General features: G+C 40.4%; 1 protein-coding gene and 1 pseudogene across 3 annotated transcripts in view; both read right to left on the bottom strand.

Moving 5' to 3' along the window:
- The window catches only part of PTPN9 (protein tyrosine phosphatase non-receptor type 9), an 81,550-nt gene that overhangs the window by 58,656 nt on the left and 16,375 nt on the right, over positions 1 to 6,519 (bottom strand). The gene's annotated exons all lie outside the window — the stretch shown is intronic.
- Positions 4,058 to 4,513, bottom strand: LOC115515653 (annotated as a pseudogene).

Here is a 6,519-nt window from a genome sequence, read left to right as displayed (position 1 = left end):
AAATACAAGACATGTTATCATTCATCTTGTCAGATAATATATATGTCACGTGTTTGCCTAGGCACAAAATTATTCTGAAAGAATATATAAGAAACCAGTAACATTGGTTGTCTCTGTCGGGGAGTTGGGGGAGACTTTCCTCACCCCTTCACGGTCCTTCTAGTTGGACTTCGAATCAAATTGACACGAGACAGATTAACAGGAGAAAATAAAATTTAATAGTGTACATATGGGGAATCCACACAGACAAGAAATCCAAAGACAATAAGGCAACAAGAAGTTTACGTGAGCTAAAGAGAGGGGTAGGTTGGAGGATACAAAAGGGAGGAAAGCAATTACAGGAAGGTGAAAAGCGGTATTTTGAAAAACAAAGGTTGCCTTATTATGCAGGTAAGTTTCTTAGGTAAAGGGGAGCCAGTTTTAATAGCTTTCTTCCAGGTATAGGCTCTCCTTTCCAATGTAAATTTAGGCAGCTGAAGACCTGAAAGAGAGCTTTTCCTGTATCTCCTCAGTTTTGATTATTTTTAACCCAAAATAATGTTCATGCCAAAGTGGCCCACCTTAGGGCAGCCTGCCAGAGGCCCCTAGGTCTCAGAGGACAACTTAGGTAGCTGAGAGACATGGCAAGAGAAGGAAATATTTACCATGTTCTCTTTCATGTGACTATATTATCTACTAAAAAAATAAAATGTGTTAATTTTATATAGCTTTCAACTAAAATATATAACAGGAATATCTGAACACACTGCTTTAAAAAGTATTTTAAACTATCCCACCAAATGATAAGTTTGTTAATAGTCTTCATATCACGGCAAAAAGGAATGAGTTTAGGGAGCTCTACAAAGAGGGGATTTATAGCTGCTTTTGGAACTCCTAGCTCCTAGCCCTAAACAGGGGGATGTTCCAAGCTCCTGCAGGGATTGTGCCACACTCACTTTCTTCCTGGTGGCATCTGTCAATAGCATGTTTAGTAAACACAAGCTGGCATCTCTCCTCCAGGCTTAAAAACCTACCTCTCCAGATTAAAGTTATCAGAGGATAAAGAGCTCCCAGAGACAATGGAGGAAATGATTCAACAAGAAAACAAGGAAGTAAACATTTCTAAGTTGTCAGAAGAGAAAATACATGTCAAGAGGTTGAGGAACAGAAGATGGTAAGACAGAAGAGAAAAAAAGAAGAAAACAGAAATCTGGAGAATAAACAGAAGGCTCCTCACCACCAGCAAGAGCAAAATCATTCAGGTTCCCACATGGAGTCCTGGGGCAAGGGTGGGGAATAGTTGGTCACTATGAGAAAAAAACCTGAGGCAGCTTGCCAACTGCTACCCCTTCCAGTTGGTTAATGAAGTGGCAAACCAAACAACCAAAAGAAACCTGAAAAGTCTTTCTAGGGAAAAAATAAGAATCTAAAGGACTTGGAGGACCCAGGGGGTGAGAGAGGTCTTAGTCAACAATGTTTATCTTTTTCCAATTGAAAGCTGAGACTTTAGGGGAAAAAAGGAGGAATGTGAATGTCTGTCAATAAACTGGAGTTGACTTTCCAGATCATACTGGAACATTCTTCCCCTACACCCCAACTTGGTCTACTACTTACCACTCTTTAGGTGTCCGTTCTAAATCCTACTTCTTCAAATCATGAGCAACTCTTAAATACAGAGAACTGAGGGTTGCTGGAGGGGTGTTGGGTGGGGGGATGGGCTAAATGGGCAATGGGTATTGAGAAGGATACTTGTTGGGATGAGCACTGGGGTGTTATATGTAAGTGATGAATCACTAAATTCTATTCGTGAAATCGTTATTACACTATATGTTAACTAGGATTTAAATTGAAACAATAAAAAATAAATTAAAAAAAGAAACAATATCCATTAAAATACATAAATAAATAAGCACACAGTATTATAAAAGCTTATGTTATTATCTGTCTGCTCCCATTAGACTATCAGCTTGGGGAGATGCACAACTGCATACTCCCCACCAAGCACAGTGCCTGGCACCATTTTAATGAGTAAATGTATAAAAAAGATTATGGGCTCTCAGTCTGCTAAATGAATGCTGTTCACGGGGAGTAGGAGGAACACGTTTGTCTGAACACTTACTTGCCAATCTGACTATGAGAACTCAAAACTGAAAATAGAGGAAAAGAGAAAAATTCCAGGATAAAACCGGACAAAAAACCAGGAATGCTATGAGAAGAAAAGCAATGGAAGAGGTAACTATTAAGTCACAAAAGAAAATACCTGCGAATTAAGTTGCCAATATCTTAAGACATCTACAATAGAGATATCCAAAATAAATTAAAGTTTACGAATTTTATAAAATGAATAAGACATGGTCACTACCAGGGAAAATTGGAGTTAATGGATTTGTGAATGCAGTACGCCAATGAATGGGCAAATCTCATTCAAATCTTAAAAAGGGAAGACCGATGGCAGTATGTCTCAAAATGATAGTCTCCAGTAGAAATCCACAAACCACACTGGAGAATTTCTGAATGAGGATACAAGAGTCAGGGACATGATACAGCTGTTGGAGTACCCTTCAGTCTGCTCAATGATGGAGAATATGGATTGTTTTCTTGACTCAGATTCCAAAACCGGTGTGGTAATAAGAATGTTAGAGATAGGGAACTTTGAGCACCTTGTCATTTGCCGAATAGGTATTTATTTTAAAGGGGGAGAAGGGGTAGAAAATTCTTGCTGACAGTTTCATCCTAAAAGGATGAAGAACTAGTATACTGGACTGCATCCAAACCAAGCAGACAGACTAGTTGAAAAAGAGAAAGTAACCATGTAATCTTTGAAAGTGTGACAGCCAACAACTAAAGTGCTGTCAGAAGAAGGCAGTTAAGAGAGCAAGTCCTAGATGTGGCACCAGTAATCCTGGAGTAAAGACCCAGTTCTGCCACAGTATGTGTACCTGAGCTCGGTCAACACTCTTCAGGCCATAGTTTCCTCATCCAAAAAGGGATAATACCTGTCCATCTCATATAATCAAAAAATTGGCTGTGAAGGTATTATGTAAACCTTGTCACAGTGATTTAAATAACATTAGACCTTTAATAAAATTAGCTGTTAACAATAACTAATATTTATTGATACTGAATTCTAACTACCAGATAGTTTTACAAGGACTGTCAAGTCCTCTCAATGGCCCTAAGGAGGTTGATACTCTTATCCATGTAGCAAGATTAGAAAACTCAGATTTCCAACTGTTAACTTGCCCAAGGTCCCCAAATGAGAAAAGTGGTGAAGGCTGTGTCAGAACACAGGTTTTCTGACTCTGGAGAGCCCACATTTTTTCCCTAAAACTTTAAAGGTTTATTTTTTAGTATTTATTTCGAGAGAGAGGGAGGCAGGGAGGGGGAGAGAGAAAATCCCAAACAGGCTCCATGCTGTCAGTGCAGATGGAGAGCCCACATTTTTATCCATTTGTTATACGCCTCTAAAAATGTAGGTTTCACAAAATTAAAATCTCAAAAACCTAAAATTCTAAAGAGAATACAGATGCTAGTATTTTTTACAGAAACCCTCAAAAGTGACATTCTGGGGGCGCCTGGGTGGCTCCGTTGGTTGAGCGTCTGACTTTGGCTCAGGTCATGATCTTGTGGTCCGAGAGTTCAAGCCTCTCATCGGGCTCTGTGCTGACAGCTCAGAGCCTGGAGCTTGCTTTGGATTCGGTGTCTCCCTGTCTCTCTGCCCCTCCCTCGCTCACACTTTGTCTCTGTCTCTCTCTCTCTCTCTCTCTCTCTCTCTCAAAAATAAACATAAAAAATTTTTTTTTAAGTATTAACTAGTATGGTTGCACAGCATTCTCCATTGAGTATAGATGTTCAAATCACATACACATGTATAAAGAAAGTGGAAGAGGACACAGTCAAAAAGATAATAGAATGGTGGTTCTGACCTAAAGGAAAAGTGCCAGGAAAGTCACTGCCCAAAAGGCCTGTTAATAAAGCTAAGGCTAACAAAAAGGGCTCTGTGAGAACCGTCTAGATCAACTCCTCTTCTTCCATTTCTCTCTCTCTTTTTTTTCTCAGTGAGGCATTTTCTTTGCACGTACGTATTACATCCCTAAAAAAAGAATCCCAGGATTTTCCCTCCTGTGTGTTTTTGTCTTGCTTCTTCATGGTCCATGATGCCAGCTGAGGCTGTCAGTACAATGAAACCAAACTGGCAAGACGGGAGCAGATTATTCTGCCATTTTTCTAGATCTTTGACTTGTACATCAAACCTGGAGCTTGTTTACCTCCACACTTGTTTAACCTGCCTGTGAGGTTCACAACAATTTTCCCAGCTCTGTGATCATCGATGATTTCAAATTCGCCAATGTAACCATACTTCATCATCACAGTCAGAAATCGGATGATGACTTTGGAGCAGGGCCTAATAAGAACCTGGCGTTTGGTTTGCCTCTCTTTTCAGCATTGTTAATGCTCTTGAGAGCATTTGCCAGGACATTCATGCACACCATTATGGCAACACGGAAAGATGGCAGAAAGAGAGATCTTCCATTTCTCTATCAACAAATATCATCTTCAACTTGAAGAGGGGAAGAACAAGCCTTGTGGAAAGCAAGAACTGAAGCTCAGAATAGTAGAACCCCTGATTATTCCAAATCAGTTCAAGTCTCCAGACCTGCAAAACCTAACAATCCTGAGAATCCCAGGGGAGCCTGATGAACATCTGCTGCAGAACCTTAAGGATGAGCAAGGTTATCAAAACCTGAGAATGAGCAAACATGGTCCTAATTCCAAAGAGGGGATGTCTACTGAAGGTTACAAAAATTCCCAGTCTCTGACATCAATCCCCAGTAGACCGTACAATTTATCTTTCTTTTACATGCATACACACCTAGCTTAGCCAATGGGTTTTTTTGTTTGTTTGTTTTTTAAAGTGCGCTTTGACCTTTTAGAAAGGGGAGTAGTGATTATCAGAAATGATTTACTAAAAACAAGTCTTTCAAGAAAAAATACAACTAGACTGAAAAAGAAAGGAACGGAATATTACAGTGCTACTCAAAATGAAGTCCGCAGCACTGGCCTCACCTAGGAGCTTGTTCAGAAATGCACTCTCAGGCCCCACCACAAACCTGCTGAATCATAATCTGTTTTAACAAGATCCCCAGGTGATTCTTTTTTTTTTTTTTTTTTTAGTGTCTATTTATTTATTTATTTATTGAGAGAGAGGGGCAGGGGGAGCCATGCGAGCAGGGTAGTGGCAGAGAGAAAGGGAGACCAAGGATCCGAAGCGGGCTCTGCGCTGACAGCGAACTCACAAACCATGACATCATGACATCATGACCTCAGCTGAAGTCAGACACTTAACTGACTGAGCCACCAGGTGCCTGCCCCCCTCCGTCAGGTGATTCTTATATATGGTAAAGTTTGAAAATCACCAATACATGGAAGAGATTTACATTTCAGCAAGGCATTTGACAAGTGTTTCATGGTATCTTTGTTCACAGTGAGATTTCCTTCTATTAATTTGTTATATTTATTTGCTTGGCAAAATATTAAGCAGTTGACACACTTATTTTTTTTTAATGTTTATTTATTTTTGAGACAGGGAGAGAGAGGGTACAAGCAGGGGAGGGGAAGAGAGAGAAGGAGACAGAAGACCCGAAGCAGGCTCTGTGCTGACAGCAGAGAGCCCAACACGGGGCCCGAACCCATGAACCATGAGATCATGACTGAGCCAAAGTTGGACGCTCAACTGACTGAGCCACCCAGGCGCCTGACATACTTACTTCTCATAATAACCATACAAGGTAGGTATTATTATCTGTAACTTACAGATATTAATACTAGCAAAGATTAAACAGCACTATCTGCCAAGCACTGTTCCAAGGACTTCAGATATATTAACTTATTTAATCCTTATAACAACTCTTCATGGTAGGTACTATTTTTACCCACGTTTTACACGTGATGAAACTGAGGCAGAGTGAGTTTTAAGCACCTTGCTCACACTCCAGCAGAAATTTGTGGTATAGCTCTTAACCACTACTTTCTATAGCCAAGTATGCTGCCACAGTGGGGCATATGATAGCCCTGTGGGAAACTAAACAACTATACCCAAAGACAGTCCATTAAATTAAAAAAAAAAAAAATCAATAGGACTGGGGGGATGAATTTTATCTTTATCTCCCTTTATTTCCTTGATTTGCTCTGCATCCATACCTGGCCCGGTCCCACTGTTATAAATGACTTAGATAAGATCACTGGGTCATGCTGACAATGTAAGAGGGCCTTTAGCTAAGAGAATAAATATATTTAAAAAAATTTTTTTAACGTTTATTCATTTTTGAGAGACAGAGACAGAGCGAGAGGGGGGCGGGGCAGAGAGAGAGGGAGATACAGAACCCGAAGCAGGCTCCAGGCTCCGCAGGCTATAGGCACAAACCTGACGCGGGGCTCAAACTCACGAACCGTGAGATCATGACCTGAGCTGAAGTCGGACACTCAACTGACTGAGCCACCCAGGTGCCCCAGAGAACAAATATATTTAAAACAGAACAC

The sequence above is a fragment of the Lynx canadensis genome, chromosome B3 (genome assembly GCF_007474595.2).
Source record: "Lynx canadensis isolate LIC74 chromosome B3, mLynCan4.pri.v2, whole genome shotgun sequence".
NCBI lineage: Eukaryota > Metazoa > Chordata > Mammalia > Carnivora > Felidae > Lynx > Lynx canadensis.
The sequence above is the reverse complement of the archived record's forward strand: the minus strand, read 5'-3'. Positions and strand labels throughout refer to the sequence as shown.